Source organism: Sarcophilus harrisii, chromosome 4, assembly GCF_902635505.1.
Source record: "Sarcophilus harrisii chromosome 4, mSarHar1.11, whole genome shotgun sequence".
Taxonomy (NCBI): domain Eukaryota; kingdom Metazoa; phylum Chordata; class Mammalia; order Dasyuromorphia; family Dasyuridae; genus Sarcophilus; species Sarcophilus harrisii.
The window spans coordinates 24,915,738-24,935,979 of NC_045429.1; the positions used below are offsets into that span (position 1 = coordinate 24,915,738).

Below are 20,242 nucleotides of genomic sequence, written 5' to 3' on the forward strand. Positions count from 1 at the left end.
TTCCAGACTAAATAGAGGACCCCAGAGTTGTAGCTGGAAGGGATGTCGGAAGCGATCTGCCTTTTTTCTTTGCATGTTGTTCCCGATGAGACAGGGAGCTCCTTGAGAGCATTCCTTCACGGCATTTAGGAACAGAAATTGATTATTTACTGCCTGAACGACTACCTCATTTTATTGGTGAGAAATATGAGTTACAGACAGATGAAGTTCTAAGAGGTCAAAGGATATAAACAGATAATTTTCAGACAAAGAAATAAAAGCCATTTCCAGTCATATGAAAAAATGCTCTAAATCACAATTGATTAGAGAAATGCAAATTAAGACAATTCTAAGGTATCACTATGTTAACTGATCCAACCATTCTGGAGAGCAATTTGAAACTATGCTCAAAGGGTTATGGAAAAACTCTGCATACCCTTTGATCCAGCAGTGTTTCTACTGGCTCTGTATCTCTAAGAGGTCCCCTTTTTTATAAAAGGGGAAAGGACCCACAAGTGTAAAAATATTTGTGGCAGCCCTTTTTGTAGTGGCAGGGAACTGGAAACTGAGTAGATGCCCATCAGTTGGAAGAAAGGCTAAGTAAGTTATGGTATATAAATTTTATGGAATGTTATTGTTCTATAATAAATAATCAGCAGGATAACTTCAGAGAGGCCTGGAGAGACTCACATGAACTGATGCTGAGTGAAATGAGTACAAGAGAACATTGTACGCAGTACAAGATTATGTGATGGATCAATTGTGATGGACTTGGCTCTTTTCAACAATGAGGTAATTCAAGCCAATTTTTCCCCTCTTTTGATCTGATTTTTCTTGTGCAGCATGATAAATGTGGAGATATGTTTAGAAAAATTGCATATGTTTAACCTATATTGGATTACTTGCTGTCTAGGGAAGAAGGGGGAAGCAGGGGAAAAAAAATTAGAACACAAGGTTTTTGTAAAGGTAAATGTTGAAAACTACCTTTGCATATACTTTGAAGTAAAAAACAATTATTATTATTTTTTAATTTGCTAGAGGCCCAGCATTCTTTCCCTATAGAAAAGTTTCTCAATATATTTAAGACTATAAAGAACTCTGTTCTTAGATGAGAAAAGTTCATATTGGTAAAATGTTAAGACTAATGGATTTTGAAAACAAGAATTCACATTTCTCTACAGTTTTAAAGTTCACCAAGTATTCTCCTCATCACAAATCTATAGAGGAGGTAGTTGATTCATTATTATCCTTACTTTACAAACGATAAACTGAGGCTCAGAGACAGTCCTTCTCTGGTCATGTAGAAATAAAGATCTGAGGTGCAGCAGTATCCACTGGCAATTCCTGACTTCTAATTTCAATGCTGCCTGAAAGATGAAGATAGAACTCATTTAAAGTTATCTATGGAAAAGACATTGCCTCTTTCATGTCCGAACCCAGGTACCATTTACTACTTGCATAATCCCCAATTTCTGTTTCCTGACCCTCAAAAGTGAACCTAAAATTCTCTTACTTTCCCTTATATACTTTCTGTCCATGCCTTTTCCCTCTATTTTACTGTAACCTCTTCAAAGGGAGAGAGAAGCTAGTGTATAAAGGAAAATGCCTTGCTATTTGGTAGGCACTTAATAAATATTTCAATTGAATCAGTAATTCCTACAAAAGCAGAGGAAGCTGACACCCTCTTGGCAATACTGAGGTAGAGCAGTAATGACTTAACAGACAGAAGTTACCAAAAAAAATGACTTTTTCCATATAAGGCCAGGTATCTATCTAATTCTTCTAAAAGTCCATAAGAGCTGAAGAAGCAAAGTTGACTGGAATGAACTGTCACTTGTTTTTATCCCTACCAACAATCCCAAACAGTCAACAAGCATTTATTAAATGCTTATTATATGCCAGCACCATGCTCAACACACTAAGGATTTTTTTTTAATAATACAAATTTTGTATTAATTGTGAAGGTTATGCTGTGAAATGGAGAAATGATTTCCCATTTCAGTTTCCATTCATCAAGTTAATTCTTTCCTTTGGCATCATGTCATTTTCTTGCTATTCAGCCAAATAGCACCGTTTAGTCCAGTTGGGACTTTTACAAGATTCTCCAGGCTGGTCTCCTTGACTCCCCACTCTACACAGTTACCAGAGTAAGACAATCCTTAAACACAGCTCTGACCAAGTCACTCTGATTAAAAGATTTCACTCTGATTAAAAGCTTCTAGACTTCTTTTACATTTGACAATACAAACAATGCCTTTTCAAAACTTTAAGCCCTATACAATCTGGCTCCCATTTTCTTATTGTAATTACTCCTCTTCACAGTCTCCTCTTTCAGTGAAACTAGCCTACTTGCTGCTGTTCCTAACACAAAACATGGCCTTTCACCAAATTTTGGACAGCCTGTCCCCCAGGCCTGGAAAGCACTCTTCCAGTTAAAATCTTGGTGTTGCTCTGCTTTTCTAGGAATTTCCTAACACTCCCAACAACTGCTGTCTCTTCCTTACAGTCCAAAACTGACTATATTTGCTCTGTGTGTGTGCTTGTTTATATGTTTTATATGTACTTAAGTGTGGACATGTTATTATATGACTCACCCAAAGTAGCAAAGAACTAAAAAAGATTAAATGTGAATTGTTTTGCAAGCTTAATATAAAAACTAGCAATTATTATTAGGCAACGCTGGAATTTGAACCCTGGTCAATTGCAAATTCAGTGTTTTTTTCCCCCTAAAAAGGTTCAAATTCTTGAATTTGATTTCAGATTTGATGAAGGTGTGAGAAAATAAAAGATTCCAGGTACAATTTCTCCTTCAGATACAAGCAAGCATTATTTTAATGTGTAAGTAGCAGGCTACTTTTATCCTGTTCAAGGGGTAAGGAGGTTGAGGAGAAAGGTAAGCAATCAATCATATCCCAGGAACTCTTCTGAAAGAAGACAGATTTTTAAAAAATGCCCAATTTCACAACTTGACTGATTTCAATATTTTAGGGGAAAAAATAAATCTTGATGCAAATCAAAGGTCACCAATTTCTTCAATCAGGTTTTTTTTTTTGATCATCTTAAGAAATGAAGTCTCAAATTCCATTCATAAGTGCTTGACTGAAGGGGAGAGTTTAAATTCAGCCTATTTACTCTAAAAAGAACCCAATGCCCCATCTGACCTTTACAGATTCTCAGCCAGGCAAAGCAGCACATGCCTCTAATCCCTGCCTGGTGGATTGCTTAAGCCAGGGAGCTCACAGCTGCAGGGAGCTGAGCCAAGGTGCCACACTCAATCCAGTACCAACAGGGTGAGGAGCAGGGGCTGCTCAGGCCGTCTCAGGAGGGCAAACCAGAGCAGGACCAAGTTCCTACAGACAAGATCGGTAGCAGAAGCAAGGGAGGGAATCTGTCCCAAAGAAGATTTCTCATGATGCGCTAGGTGTTCACTGTCCTTAGAACAAGTTCCTTCCTTTTCCACTTTTGTGTCTTTCCTTCCATCACTGCTAAGGCCTAGCAGGCCTATCCTCCTCCTTATCTGGCCTCCTGTCACCTACTCAGTTCCAGAACCAGCTCAAACAGCATCTTCATGCCTGTGCTACTTTCCTATTGTTCTCATTTAGAATTATCATCTCCCATCTCATAAAGTTTAGAGAATTCTATACTTTTCTTATGTATTTTCCATATTCCAATATCTGTAGAAACTTGTATGTGTACACAGGTTTTATCTCCTCCATTAGACAGTTAACAACTGAAGGTAGGGACCCTGTCTTCTTCTGTGTTTCTCCCTAGTGTTTGATAAATGTTTGCATAAATTCATGATAGTTAAGGCTGCTAGAAAAAGAATCCTCAGGATGTAAACTATCTTGATCCAGTGCCCACCATGTGCTAAGGACCAAAAAACAGACAATATATAGATAAAGGATTTAAAAACCTTTTTGCTTTAATTTTTTTGTAGATTGTTTCTCAAAATGTAAAATATAAATTTTTAAAAAATAAACTTCTATGACCTTCATTAGGACTTCTACAACAAAGCCTGCCAGTCTCTATTATAATTTTCCTAATCAAAGAAGAAATTGTAGATTTCAGATCAAGAGCTCCCATCAGCACTGCCAGAAACTACAAAACTTTGGGGCCCTGTACCACAGAGCAGTGATAGGAGTGAAGAAGAGGAAATCTGCTGTTCTATTACACCACCACTATTCTAGGAAACTGTTAGGCCTCGATTAAAATTACATTAGGTTAAATAGTCAGTTTAAAAGGAACTCTTTCCCAATTCAAAATTGAGAAAATTACCTTGGAGCACTGGAAATTCAATGAGCTACACATAGAGAGAAGACATTACAAGAAATAAAAAAGCAACATGATTTTTCACAAAAGAAATTCCAAGGCATGCATGAAGTTAAAAATAAATCAAATTTTCTTATCTCTTCAAATATTTAGGATCTGGCATCTCTAATAATCTTTCTTAAGAATCCAAAATTGTCTCCATGACACTGAACATTTCAAGGAGGTGTGTGTGTGTGTGTGTGTGTATAGCTGTAAAAGACATTAGGAAACTTGTCAGTTTAAGTTTGAAATTTAAGATTAATATTAGTCTGCTCTTAAAATTTTAACTGTGTATAGTCAGTAGAACAACTAAAAAAAAACTTTTCTAATGCTCTTATGTAGCACTCTGACAAATTTTAAAGAAATAAAATTTAAACTTTTAAATTTATTTTTTATATGATGATCAATTCTGATGGATGTGACCTTTTTCAACATCAAAGTGATTCAGGCTAGTTCCAATGGTCTTGTGATGAAGAGAGCCATCTATACCAACAGAGAGGACTGTGGGGACTGAGTGTGGATCACAACATAGTATTTTCCCTTTTTTGTTGTTTGATTGCATTTTGTTTTCTTACTCATTTTTTCCCTTTCCAATCTAATTTTTCTTGTGCAGCATGATAATTGTGGACATATGTATATTAGAATTGTACGTGTTTAACATATGTTGGATTACTTGCCGTCTAGAAGAGGGAAAAAATTTTTGGAACACAAGTTTTGCAAGGATGAATATTGAAAATTATCTATGAATATATTTTGAAAAGAAAAAGCTTTCATAAAAAGAATAAAAAGGTATTTAAAAATTTACAACACAGCACAGTAATCGTGAAAGATGATATGGAAGCAATTTCAAATCAATATCTTCTGTTTTTATATCATTAATATTTCCTATTATAGCCCTTCCAATAGTGTCAAAAATGTCAACGACTTACAATAAAGAACAGAAAAAGAAAAAGAAAATTGAAAAGTTCTGCAATACTAGCCAATCTATTGAAAAAGTCTGATATTATATGCAATTTTCCACCCTCATGGTTTTTCTGCTTCTACAAAGAAAGAATGGGATCTTTCTTCACATCTCTTCTTTGGGTCACATTTGGTCATTATAATTTTGTGGCATTTAATTTCATTTGTTTTCTTGTTCTTTCATATACACTGTAGTAGATGGTTCTGTGTAGTTCATCACTTTGGATCAGTTCACAAATGTCTTTCCATTGTTTCTTTATATACATTAATTTTTTATGGCACAATATTATTCCATTACATTCATTCACCATAACTTATTTAGTTCATTCTGTGATAGATGGATATCTACATTTCTGACATTTCTAGAGGTTAAGGGTAGAGATATTTTAGTTACTCTTTACTGAATTCCAAGTTGTTTTGCAAAAAGATTGAGCAGAGTTGGGATTCAGGAATGAGAAATACGAATTTTAGGTAATTCTGGAGATTATGAGTTATTCCGTATTTTTCATAATATTTTGTTTCTTAAACATGTGATCATAGTAATAAATAGTGAATTATTTTTCTATTGCAGGGTTATACTAAAAACTTCAGAGCCTTTCTGTTAAAAAAAAAAAACAAAACACGGATAAATGCATGATTTCTATTACTATACATCAATATACTGTAGCAATGCTTTATTGTTCTAGTCACCAAAGTCCTTGGCACCATTAAATGATTTAAAAGAATCATTTAATCAGAAATAGAAATCACTTTAACAGTAGTGATAAATAGGTAGTATTAACATATGCCTTGTAAGATGACAGGAAAAAATAATGATGAATGTTGGAGGGGATGTGGGAAAACTGGGACACCGATGCATTGTTGGTGGAGTTGTGAACAAATCCAACCATTCTGGAGAGCAATCTGGAATTATGCCCAAAAAGTTATCAAACTGTGCATATCCTTTGATCCAGCAGTGCTACTACTGGGCTTATACCCCCCAAAGAGATACTAAAGAAGGGAAAGGGACCTGTATGTGCAAGAATGTTTGTGGCAGCCCCGTTTGTAGTGGCTAGAAACTGGAAAATGAGTGGATGCCCATCAACTGGAGAACGGTTGGGTAAATTATAGTATGTGAATGTTATGGAATATTACTGTTCTCTAAGAAATGACCAGCAGGATGAATACAGAGAGGCTTGGAGAGACTTAACATGAACTGATGCTGAGTGAAATGAGCAGAACCAAGAGATCATTATATACTTCAACAACAATACTTGTATGAGGATGTATGCTGATGGAAGTAGATTTCTTTGACAAAGAGAAGATCTAACAGTTTCAATTATCAATGATGGACAGAAGCAGCTACACCCAAAGAAAGAACACTGGGAAATGAATGTAAACTGTTTGCATTTTTGTTTTTCTTCCCGGGTTATTTTTACCTTCTGAATCCAACTCTTCCTGTGCAATAAGAGAACTGTTCGGTTCTGCACACATAGATTGTATCTAGGACATACTGTGACATATTTAACATGTATAGGACTGCTTTTCATCTGGGGGAGGAGGTGGAAGAAGGGAGGGGAAAAATCGGAACATAAGTGAGTGCAAGGGATAATATTGTAAAAAATTACCCTGGCACAGGTTCTGTCAATAAAAAGTTATAATTATTTAAAAAAAAAAATCTGTCTTGGCACTGTGCCATTTGAATGTGAGCTCTTTAAGAAGGAATTGTCTTATTTTTAAAATGTGTATGTCCCAAACTTAGCATAGATCTTTGATAACAGTAAGCATTTAGCAAGTGCTTTACTTATCCATTCACTTAAAATAAATATATAGCAATGAGATGACTGATTTCCTATGTCATTCTTAAAATATTTCCAATATTATTCATATTCTACTCATTATCATACATATTTAAAAACTTTTGTTTAACAAAAAATATTCTGTTTAGTATTATTTACAAAGAACTATATAATCTATAACAAATATTCAAACTCTGGAAAACACATTTAAAAGTGTATTTTAAAACTTACAATATAGTATAATAGATCTGCATAGGAAAGATAACATAAAAGCAACAATATTACACAGAATCACATATTGAAATTTGACAATCTAAGACTTTACTTTGCTTCTAAAACTTGTTAATTCTTACAATGCCATTCTTAAGATTTGTGTAAAAAGTATACTATGAATAAACAATCTTTATTTTCTTGCAAAAATGACTCATCATTTGCAACTGACAAGGCCATAAAATCAGACTTACAACATGGCAAAAGTTACAACCAACACTGATTGATTAGATAGATCCTGCCTGGGTCCTGCCTACTCTGGGGCATTCAAGGAAATTCAAAGGAATAAAGGAAATCAAGGAAAATCAAGGAAATTCAAAGGAACTCAAGGAAATCAAAATCTTGCTCATTCACTGTGCAGTGAAGTGCCATTAGTGAGTGTTTTACAACCCTTTTATCTTCCCTGGACTTGCACAGGATAAGAGAACAAGAGATGGAGGATTAAAAGACATCTCAAAGATGAATAGAAATCCCTCATTTTATAGGGAAAATAAAACTGCAGAAAGGAGAGAAGGGGCTTTCCCAAGCTGATTTTGAACTTCAATTGATGTCCCAGGTGTAGAGATCTAACTCACAGAGAGGGTTTCTTCCTCCTCTCTTGGAAGATGGGATCAAATTATCCCTAAGTTCTATTCCCTTGCAGTTTAAATCTTCCATCACACCATTTCCCTAAGGAAATATTTTAGACAAATCACTTTGGTGGTTGAATGATGGCTAAAGCAACAATGCAGGTATGAGAAGATAAAGGTTAAGACCAGAATGCTGGCAATGTCAGAGGAGAAAAGGGGATGATGCAAATGTAAATGGGTAGGCCTTGACAATACATTGGAAATGGGGGTGAGAGATAATGAGTCAAGGATAATTCCTAGGCTGTGAGGATGGTGCTGCCTTCTACAGTAATAGTATATTACTGTATAATATAATAGTATATTAAAGTAAGAGTATATTCAGTAAGAAGTGGGGAGAGGTTAAGGAGAAAGAATTCTGTTTTGGATACATGGAGTTTAAAAGTCCAAAAGACATCCAATTTGAGATATCTGAAAGGCAGCTAGAGATTGGTGGTCAGGAGAAAGGCTAGGGTAGCACAGAAATATTTGAGGATCAATATAGAAATAATAACTGAAACCTTGGGATCTGATGAAATCATTTAAGTAGTGAAGTAGTATAGAGGGAGAAGAGAAGAGGATCCAGAACAGAACTTTGAAGGACCTCTCCAGTTAGAAGGTAAGGTCTGGATGAAGATCCAGAAACAAGGGAGGAGTGGTCAGATAGATTGAAAGACAACTAATACAGAATGGTATCTCAAAAATCTAGAGAGAAGGAAATATCAAGGAGAACAAAGAAATCAGTAATGACAGAGTCTACAGAGCAAGGAGTGATGGAATATGGGGGATTAAATTCCTTGGTCTCCTGTCTTGTTATATACCTACTCTCCTGTCCCCATCTCTACTGGGTTTTGTACCTTTGTTCTTTCTAGCAGATCTAATGCTTGCTAGAAAGACAGAAGGAGAAAGCCCTAAACTGAATTTCTGGAATTGAAACCCCATCTTGAGCTTTTTACTCTGGGCAAACACTCTCTTTTGAAGACCAAGTAGAAGAGCTTTTCTATTTACATTGAGTCACTTCTCATGATAAACAGAGCTAGATTAATAGACTGGCCAGAGTCAGAGTACAGGGCTTAGTGACCTGGCCCCATTGTCCTATGAAATCTGTTCAACTTTTTGGACCTTAGTTTCTCCAGACTGATAAAATGAGAAACTTGGACCAGATGCACCAAATGAGATAGTACTTATCAAAAGAATTTAGCACAATATCTGACGAATGGTAGGCACTATATAAATGCTTCATCCTTCCCACTCGCGATGGCTCCACTAGCTAAAGTCCACGTTCCTTCCTATAGACTGATAAATTGAAAATCATATAGCCAGTTAGATATTAGCAAAGAAACTGACACTTAAATATAATATATTTTTAAACCCTTCTGTACTTAGTTTTAAAAATGTTTTAAGAAAAGTCTGGCTCCATTTCAAAAAAAAAAAAGGGAGTCTAGTTGCAGATGTAGGGCAAACACCAGGAGGAGAAGGAGCCAGCTGCAAATAAGAGCAGCAGTATCCCTCCCCTTGGTAAAGAGGGGTTGTGTCAAGAAGCCAACAGTGTAAAAACAACAGCCTGGAGTTTATATAGACTAGGAGGAAGAGTGGGCTCTTTCTATCTGATGGAAACCACAGACAACTCAATATATTCTCCAAGAGTAACAGGGATATATGTTAAGGAAGTACCTAGGATCTGAAAGGCTAGAGAAGCTGGAGACAACACGCTGCCTTCCCCGAACTACAGAAGTGGAAGAAGATGTACATACATGTTAAGCACCAGTGCTGGGTGCTTTGGTTTGTTTAAATTTTTTCCATCCTTCACAGGGGTTTCAACAAGTGTGTGATGTGATGGGGAGGAATGTATAGCAAGAAAGAAGTGGTAAAAACAAAAGGCAACAATAAAACAGAGGTAAAAACAAAAAGGCAGTGTGAGAGACAGACAAATGGAGAAAGGGAGAGAAAGGGGAGGAAGAACAGAGTGACCACCCAATACTCCTTCACAAAATAAGTGTGTGGTACGTTATTTCCTATTTGGTTTTGTTTTGTATCTCTTGATATAACTGAGGTATTAGATATCAGAGAATAAGGAGAAGTCAATGACTTTTTGCCACTCTGCAAATAAAACAGGATATTTACACTTAAAAAAAAAAAAAGAATTGGTGGCTCATTTATTATGTGTTATTTTTGCCCTTAAATCCTCTCTTCTTCCTAACTTTCCTCTTATTTCCAAGGACACCACAGTCTCCCAAGTACATAAGCTAAGCTTCCGCTTTCTCTCTTTTGGCAGCTTTCTCTCTTTTGGCACCGCTACCTCAGTCTAAGCACTTATACCTGAACTCTAGAGTTCGCTGCTTGGTCTCCCTATCTCTAATCTGTCCTCATTCTAGTTGATCCGCCCTCCACTTGGTTCTCAAATTGACCTTCAGCATCAGTTGTTCCATGTCACTCCCATTCAATAAATTCCAGTGATTCGCTATTGAAGTGGGGTCCCTGAAATTCTAAAACTCCTTGAAGGAGAAAATCTCCTTCAACTCTGCCTGAGTGAGGGACCCCACCAGAGGGAAACAAGACAGTTTCATTGTTATCTTCTATTTAATTCTATTCAAATTCCAGCTCAAACTGAAACCCAAGGAGTAGATGAGCCAACTTGGGACTCCACCCATGAGCCCCCTTCAGCTTGTAGCCAAAGCTCCCATTATAAAAGAACCAATCTAAAATCCTCTTTGCAGAGGTTCTAGACATGCCAGCTATGCCATGCTTGCTATGCCAAGGAGGCCTCTGCCCACTGGATAATATTCTTTTCCAGTGTTACCCTCTCTTTACCCTCACCTATTTCCCTAACGAGATTTTATGCCTCTCTGTCAGTATTTCTAACCTTACTTTTGAATCCCTATAATATACCTCTTTTATCAATCTAGGTTTTCAGGTCTGTAAATTCCTTTACAGAGAATCTCCACGTGGCCAGAAGGGGATACCCCAAAACTCCCTACCCTTGTGCCAAATCCCAAGGGGTGTAGGGGAGCCAAATCTCTCCATTTGGTTTCCTGAAACCCAAACCTGCCACTAGACCTTATCATTTAACTCCCTGAATACCAGAAACCCTAATCTCATTTTGGTTCCTTAAATCTAGACCTTATCATTTGATTCCCTACTAAAGGGAATCCTAAAACCTAAACCTCATCATGTTTTTGGTTCCCATACTGGGAGCCCCCAAAACTAGACTTCACCTCATCATATTTTGGTTCCCTGACTCATTAACCTCATCACTATCACCTTTAGGATCAAATAGAAAATTCTCTGCCCAGCACTGAAACCCTCCCAACTTTCCATTCTTTTTATATCTTCTTTCCCTCCACAAGCTCTAGGATACAGCACTACTATCTTAGTGCTACTCTTTACACAAAGCACTCCATCTCAATCCTGTGCATTTTCACTGGCTGAACCCCATTCTTGGCTCTCTGAAAAGTTCTCCTTCATCTCTGTCTCACATAAAGTCCCCCATGTCTGCAGTAAGTTTTCTCAGTCCTCCTTAATCTTAGTGCTTTCTCTCAGGTAACTATTTCTGATTTATTCTGTATCTTCTGTATTGTCTTCCTCATTTTCTGTGAGGACTTCTCCATCACAACTCAGCTCTTCATACTGAAGCTTATTACAGGTCCTGGAACCCACACAAAGGAAACACTCTCTGCCCTTAAGACCTCTTCCTCCCAATCTATGGCTCTTCCCATAATCACCATTTAAGGAAGTCACCTAGGCTACTCAGGTCTTATGCCTGACTTCCCCCAGGTTCCCCTCCCCACCAAGTGCAACAATTGAATTTGTATTCCTAAGTCTTAGCACAATACCTAGCACATGGAAGTGCTTACTAAATGCTCAATGACTAACATTCTCAATGCATCACTTTTAGAAATCTGGGGGGGAGAAGGGGAAGGGGAATAAGATGGCAGATAGAAACCAGGAAGTTTCCTGGGCTCTCTCCAGTTTCCCTTGGAAAAAACAGTAAATCAAGATTCTTGGTTGCTGTCCTTCATTCTCAAAGAGGATTAAAATGACATCATTATGTCAAGTTACAATGTGTCCAACTGTGACTGATCAGAACAATAAGAGCTCAGAATGCTCTGCCACAGGTTGGGCACAAATAGTTCCTATAAACATTTGGGGTAGATTCTCTAACTTTGAATATCTCATGTTTCTTCTTAGGTAATTCTGCTTTGCTTACAGAGCACTGTAACTTCTCTGATGAGAGCACACCATGCAGGATAGTCTTGTGCTAATGTCTCCCACGTCATATAATCGATTCTAAATTTCTTAATCCAAGTTGTTGATCCTAGAGAGATGGGCTGAACACTTTCATAGTGTTCTCAACAGGCCATCATCAATCAATGCTGAAGCTACTGATTCAGATTGAAATCAATGCTTTCCCAGCTGAAGTTCCAGCTAAGAAGGAGATTTGAATGCCATTAGGCTTCTTTCGTGTGGCAAAGCACTGGTGCTGATCCTATTTCAAATCAGATTTATAAAGTGGGGACTCCACTGCTCATACAAAAGCTGACTGAAATTTCCCAGATTATATGGCAAGAGAAGGTTCAAGGATGCTTCCATTGTCCACCTTTATAAAGGAAAGGGAATAGATTGTTTTGCAACAATGGGGGATGGGGGGGAGAAAGGGGGAGTATTTCTCTCACTGCTGGCAAGATTCTTGCCAGTGTCCTCCTTAATAGGCTGATCCTTCACCTGGAAGAATCTTGCCAACCCTGGAAAAAGGTCATCTACTTGAGAGTCTGTGTGACTTCAGAAGGGGCTGAGGTACAGCCAATATGGTGTTTACCATCCAACTACTCCAGGTGAAATGCCAGGAGCAGATCAGAGATCTGTATGCAACACTTGTTGATCTGACCATGGCCTTTGATACTGTGAGTCACAAAGGCTTATGGAAAAATGTCCAAATTTGGTTGCCTGGAAAAGTTTATCAGTATTGTATATCATTTTCACAATGGCATCTTTGCCCAAACAACGGGCAAGCTTTCCCAGTCACCAATGAAGTGAAACAAAGCTGTATGCTTGATGGTATTTTCAGCCATGTTGTCAAATACCTTCGATGAGGACAAAAAAAGGCATCAAAGTCAGCTATCACACTGACCTTCTTCATTTTGCCCAAACTAAAATGGAAGGAGTACTGGTGCTTGATTTTTTGTTGCAACAAAGTATGGATCAGTTCTTGGCCGCTTGTGCTAACTTTGGCCTAACACCAAGAAAACACAGGTATTCCATCAGTCAGCACCACATCATCCATATGTGGACCATCAACTGCAGCAAATGGAGAGGTTTTTGAATGCTGTGGATAAGATCATTTACCTTGGCAGTTTACTCTCTAGGATGTCCACATTGACAGTGAGACATGCATTGCCAGAGCTAGCTCAGCATTTGGGAGGCTCCAAAGTAAAGTGTAGGAGAGGAGAGGTTTTAGACCAAACTAAAGGTCTACAGAGCCACTGGGCCAACTTCATTATTGTACACCTGTGAAACCCAGACAATCTACAAGTGCCATGCCAGGAAACTGAACCGCTTCCATTTGAATTGTCTTAGGAAGATTCTGAAGATAACCTGGCAGGATAAGACACCAGCCACCAGGGTGGTCCTTTTTTGAAATAAGCTGCCAAGCATTCAAACTCTACTGCAGAATATGTAACTCTGCTGGGATGGCCGTATAATTCAAAACCCAAATGTTTGGTTGCCAAAAAGACTATTTTATGAACAACTCATGCAAGGCAAGTGCTCACATAGTGGTGAGAAAGAGGGATACAAGGACATTCTCAAGGTCTCAAGAATTTTAGAAATCAAGACTTTAAAAGAATTCTGGAGCAACAGAATCCACAAAAAAGATGGAAACAATTTTTCAGCCCAAGATAACTTAAGACTTCAGGAAAGATCTGCCTCATTTGAGTAAAAGGGGACCCCCGCACAGCCCAGTGCTGGAGTAGTGTCTAAGTGTCTAAGCAAGCCAGCTGACAATTCTTTAACCCCAGTTCACTGAGCAAGCTGCCAGTCTCAGACCCCATGTAAAAAGCTAGTGTTCAGGCTCTTGGCCCCCAGTGCAAGAAGCCTGAGACAATGTCCCCTGTTCACCAGGCGCAGAGTTAAGCTTTTAAAAATGAACAAAAGCAAAAAGAGTCCTGACAATAGAAGCTACTAAGGCAACAGGGAAGATCAAATCACAAACTCAGAGGAGAACAACAATGTCAAAATGCCGATATACAAAGCTTCAGAGGGAAACATGAATTGGCCTCAAGCTCAAAAATTTCTTTTGGAAGAGCTCAAAAAGGATTTTGAAAATCAAGTAAGAGAGGTAGAAAAAAAATTGGGAAAAGATATGAGTTATGTAAGAATATGATGAAAAAAAGTACCAACAGCTTGGAAAAGGAAGCCTAAAAACTGACTGAAGAAACAACTCCTCAAAAAATAGACTTGGCCATATGGGGAAAAAAAATCCACTGAAGAAAACAACTGCTTTAAGAGTAAAATTGGTCAAAAGAAAAAGGAGATACAAAAGCTAATTTAAGAAAGTAATTCCTTAAAAATTAGAATTGAGCAAGTCAAATCTAATGATTTAATGAGATACCAAGAATCAGTCAAACAAAATAAAAAAATAGAAAAAAAAATCAAAATACTGGTGCAAAGAGACATGGTTAAAGGAGAGAGAAAAGTATAAAAAGGGGAAAATGGAGGGAGGGAGGGAGGGAGGGAAATACACAATTAGTAATCATAACTGTGAATGTGAATGTCTGAACAAATTGTGGTATATGAATGTGATGAAATACTACTGTGTTATAAGAAATGAAGAGCAGATTTCAGAAAAATCTGGAAAGACTTGAATTGATGCTGAGTGAAATGAGCAGAACCAGAACACAGTATATATTAATAGCAACACTGTGTGATAATCAACTATAACCGACTTAGCTCTGGACTTAACTCTTCTCAGCAATACAAACGATCCCAAAAGACTCATGATGAAAAATGCTATCCCATCCAAAGAAAGAACTATGGAATCTAAATGCAGATCAAAGGATGCCATTTTTACTTTGGAGGAAGGGAGTTGGGGTGACTTTTCTCTTTATTTCTGTTTCTTCTTTCAAAACATGACTAATATGGACATATGTTTACATGACTGCACATATACAACCTATGTCAGCTTGCTTGCTGTCTTGGTGAGAGGGATGAGAGGAAGAAAAATACTGAAAATCAAAACCTCATTAAAAATGAATGTTGAAAACTATCTTACTTTGTAATTAGAAAAAATAAAATACTATTCACAAAAAAAGAAAAGGAAAAAAGTAGCCTACATACATTACCTTGAATCAGCTACCGTAAATATTACATGGTGCCAGACAGTAGAAGTTGTTTTACACTCAATATAACTCCTGTGAGGCTCTTTACTCCTCTGTTCTTGTCTCCCCTCTTTCAATGTAAAAATTTTCTTTAGCATCAATGGACATGTGCACATTTCAAGCTGCTCTATTTGTATTTCTTTCTAAATTTCCCTTGACTCTTTCCTGTGGCTCTTTAAAACTGTTTCAATGACTTTTCTTCTCATTTTTTGCATCATCATATTTACCCAAGTCCTCCCTGAAACACTTTCCCTCTAACAAGTAAATTGAAACTAAACAAATACATTGTATGCATGGATATATATATCTCATGTTGGCTTTCCAGGAAGCAAGCTTGATATGAATATTCATTTTCTAATCATCTAATAACAAATCTAATCTTGATCAGGGATCTTAAGTATTTCAAAATGGTTTTCCTTTATGTAATTGTAATCATAGCCACTGTATAAATTGTACTCCTTGTTCTGCTCACTTCATTCAAGTCTTCCTAGGTCTCTTTGAATTCATCCCTTTCGTCATTTCTTAAAATATAATAATATTCTTAGTAGAATTGTTTCCCAATTTCTGACATCCACTTGTTTCTGATTTTTTGCTATGACAAAAATAGCTGCCATTAATATGTTCTTTCAGGTCTTTTTTGGGTCTTTTCTAATTTGAGGTAGGGAAGAGATGGAATCTCAGGTTTTTTCTTCTTTCTTTCTTTCTTTTCAAAAACTCACCATATTTAGTTAGATCTATTATTCTAAATCGCACTAGTCTGACAACTACCATGTCACATAGAACAACAAGTATTTTCTCTATCTTACATCTGAGATTTAAACAAGTTCAGAAAGTTTAAGTTGCTTGCCTGTAATTACAGTTAGGAAGTATCAGATCAGGAAAAAGGCCTTAAAGATCATTTAGTTTAATCCTCCCATTTTACAGAGAAGGAGACTGATTTCAGCAGGCATTAGTTGCATGCCTAAACTTACTATTGGCCACAACATATAGATGTTCAAATACTTGGCAGAGATGGTTGTTTATGTTTGTTTTTCACCTTTCCATTAGAGTAGAATAAACAAGAGCAGAATCTATTTCTTATCTAATAGGTATCTTTCCCAGCAACTTATCTTAGTGCACTTTACATGAGTTAATTTCACTGACCAAAGGAATACTCAGCACAGACCCTTGAGTAAAGTATAAGGAAAGGAAAGAAACAAGAATTTGAAACACAAATTAAAAAAAAAAAAAGTTAAAAATTGTTTGTTGTTAATTGCAACTGGAAAGAAAAATAAACTATTTAAAAAAAAAAAAAAAAAAAACTTAGCCAACCCTTAATATATATTCTGGCAGTAACATGGCAATGTTTGTTCCAGTGAAGAGATTGCAGTCTTTTAACATAGGACTACCACAGAAATCAGGGATTTGCCCACTGAGGAGCCAAGAAGGGGAGACAAGTCTCACACACAGAAATTATTCAGAGGACAGTCACTGCTCCTCCAGGAGAAAATTTAAAACTAAACTATCACCTTGCTGCTGTCTAAGCCTCCTGAGGGAATACCTGCTCTCCAACTCTGAGCTGATTCCAAGCTTTGAACCATCTTTTTTGTCTGACTCCCTGAGATTTGGTCACCCATGAGCTGTAGCTTGACTTGACAGTACTCCCCATTTACTCTCATGAGTGATAACTTGGCCCAAGCCTTATTTTCCAAAAGAATTCCTTCCCAGACACAGTAGCACTTAGAGAAAGGAGCATGGACACAAATCTAGAGAATCCAAGGTGATCACTATGGCCTTGTCAGGCAGGGCTGTGTGAGCACACATGAGTTGCACTTCAATTCAATGATTTGGGGGGTAATAAAAGGAACACCCAGGGCTGTGACAAAATAGTCCCATTTTTTTTTAAAAAATGGTAAAGGGGAGCTTGAAAACTAGTGGCCAATGAACTTAAATTTGATTTTTAGTGTATTAATGAAGGGATGGGTGAACATTTAGGGGAAAAAAAAGAAGCACTAATCAGAAAGAGTTCACAGTTTCTCAAGAACAAGTCATAGTAGACTCATCTACTTTTATTGTTGACAGGATCACCAAACAGACAGAATACTAGAGGTCTACAATCTACTTTGAGTTCAACGTTGGTTGAACAATCTTTTTCTTTGGTTATTATGAAGACAAAATAGAGATGTAGGCTCAACAGTAGTAGAATTAAGTGAATATAAAGATGTAGGCTTGACAACAGTACAATTAGATCAATAGTAGAGATGTAGGCTCAACAGTAATAGATTTAGGTGAATCTGAAACTGGTTACATGGCTGAACTCATACCCATTAATGGTGTGATATCAAACTGGAAGATCTCCAGTGATATGCCATTTAACTTTTTTTTTTTTTATCAATGACTCAAATAAACATCGATAGATGGCATGTCTACCAAATTCTCAAATGAGATAAAGCTACAAGAGATAGCTAACACAATGAATGAGAGGTTTAGGAGCCTGAAAACTGTAATAGAACACTGGTACAAATCAAAGAAAATAAATTTTAAAAAAAATTATAAAATCAAAATTAAACCTTCTATACCACATATTCAATAAATAGTTGTCCAGCACTTACCAAAGACTGGGGAAGGGGGGAGAGAAAAGGAGGGAGGAGAGAGCAGTTTATTAAAACAATCTATTTCGGTCAGTCAATAAATATTTATCTATTATACGCCAAGTATTACCCTAACCTCTAAAGTTCACAGAGAACACAAGTTCACAGAGAAACACAACCAGCAAACAAAGTATGTATAAACAAGCTATCTATAGGATAAATAAGAAAAAAAAAAATAAAAGTGGGAAGACACTAGAAATTGGGAAGTACTTCTGATACAAGACTGATATTTTGTTGGGACTTAAAACAAGCAAGGAGGCAGAAATGAGAAAAGAGTATCCTAAGCATGGGGGACAGACACAGAAAATGTCTGGAGAGAGAAATGGGAGTGTCTTGCTCCTGAACATGGAAACCAGTCATTAGATCAAAGAGTACAAGGCAGAATATAAGGTACAAGACTAGAAGGGAAGGGAGGACTTAAATGCCAAACAGAGGATAGTGTATTTGATCTTGGAGAAGACAGAGTAAAGAAAGTATTTTGAGGAGAGGGTGACATGGTCATGCTTTAGGAAGATCACTTGATGGCTGAATAAAAATAAGATAGATTGGAGTAGGGAGGCACACCCACTAGCAGCAGGCTGTTCTAAAAGTCCCAATGTGAAGTGAGGGGGCCTGTACTAGCGGTGGCAGTATCAGAGAGAAGGAAGCATATTCTAGAGCTGTTACAAAGGAGAAATAGGCCTTGGCAACAGATTAGATAAGGGAGATAAGAAATAATTAGATATCAAGGGTGATTATTTCCCTCTATAGTAATGGAGAAATTAAGTAAGAAAGGTTTGGGGAAAAGATAATGAGTTCTATTTTAGACATACTGAGGTAAGATGTCTCTACTACATATCCAGTTTAAGATGTCTGAAAGGTAATTGGATCTCCAAAGGGACAGACATACTGAGGTAAGATGTCTCTACTACATATCCAGTTTAAGATGTCTGAAAGGTAATTGGATCTCCAAAGGGACACCCACATGTGCAAAAATGTTTGTAGTGGCAAGGAACTGAAAAGTGAGTGGATTCTCAGTTGGAGAATAGCTGAATAAGTTATGATATAGGAATGTAATGGAATATTATGGTTCTATAAGAAGTGACTCATCTGATGATTTCAGAAAGGCCTGGAGGCTTACATTAACAGCTGCTAAGTGAAGTAAGCAGAACCAAGAGAACACTGTACAGAGTAATAGCAAGATTATGTGATGATCAAGTAGTACAGTTCTTCTCAGCAATAGTGATCCAAGACAATTACTGTGGGGAGCCGGCACTAATCTACAGCCACATAAGGCCAACCTTGAATAGGTTGGAATCTCCTAATCGCATCATACCAAAGACTTCCTGAATAGGAATCTCCTAATCACATTCTAACTTTGAATAGGCAGGTATCTAGGCATCCCCTAATCACATCATAAAGCTTTCTGCCACCAGAAACATCTGAGCAGCTCATCCTTGGGCGGGATACCAACCCTTTGTCATGGACCCCCACCCTGTTCTGTGTTTGTACAACCCTGCCTTCTTTTCTACTGCTATATATATCTGTACTATTGCACCCATTAAAATGGGGCTTGATCAGAATGATTTGACTTGCCTCCATTTTGTGCGTCCCCTCTCTCTTGCCCTTATCTCTTTTCTTCCAGGGTCCACACACTCTGCCTCGCGGGCCGAGGCAAATGGCGCCCATACGTGGAGCCCGGAAGATTTTGGAGAAAGGAGTAGCCATTGCTAGATCGAACCTCTCAATACGAAGACTGCGCAGTCCCGGAGAATTTAGAGAATAAGGTCGCCATGGGTCCACCTGCCCCGAGGAACAGAGACCTGGTTGTGGTAAGAGGTTTCGATACCAAGAGAGAGAAGAAATTAGTGTATATGATAGATTTGTTGAGGATTTCAAGCATTTATTAAGGACGCGTAGAGTAAAGGTTAAAAAAAAAATGAATTTGTAAAATTTTTAAGTTTTTAGAAGATGTCTGCTCATGGTTCCCGCAGGAAGGAACCATTGATGAGAAAAGGTGAAAAAGAGTTGGAGATTGCTTTAATGATTTTTATGTAATTCAGGACAATGCCTCTTTCTTTTTTTTTTTTTTTTATTTAATAGCCTTTTATTTACAGGATATATACATGGGTAACTTTACAGGATTAACAATTGCCAAACCTCTTGTTCCAATTTTTCACCTCTTACCCCCCCCCCCCCCCCCTGGATGGCAGGATGACCAGTAGATGTTAAATATATTAAAATATAACTTAGATACACAATAAGTATACATGACCAAAACATTATTTTGCTGTACAAAAAGAATCAGACTCTGAATTATTGTACAATTAGCTTGTGAAAGAAATCAAAAATGCATGTGT

At 37.3% G+C, this 20,242-nt stretch overlaps 1 protein-coding gene and 1 long non-coding RNA gene across 3 annotated transcripts in view; one reads left to right on the plus strand and one right to left on the minus strand.

The window, feature by feature from the left end:
• RNF11 (ring finger protein 11) overlaps positions 1 to 20,242 on the minus strand; it is a 76,459-nt gene that overhangs the window by 34,089 nt on the left and 22,128 nt on the right. The window lies entirely within an intron of this gene.
• On the plus strand, positions 18,683 to 18,863 carry LOC116423759. The gene is made up of 2 exons (XR_004234284.1): positions 18,683 to 18,719; positions 18,797 to 18,863. It is a non-coding gene; the product is annotated as an uncharacterized LOC116423759 (long non-coding RNA).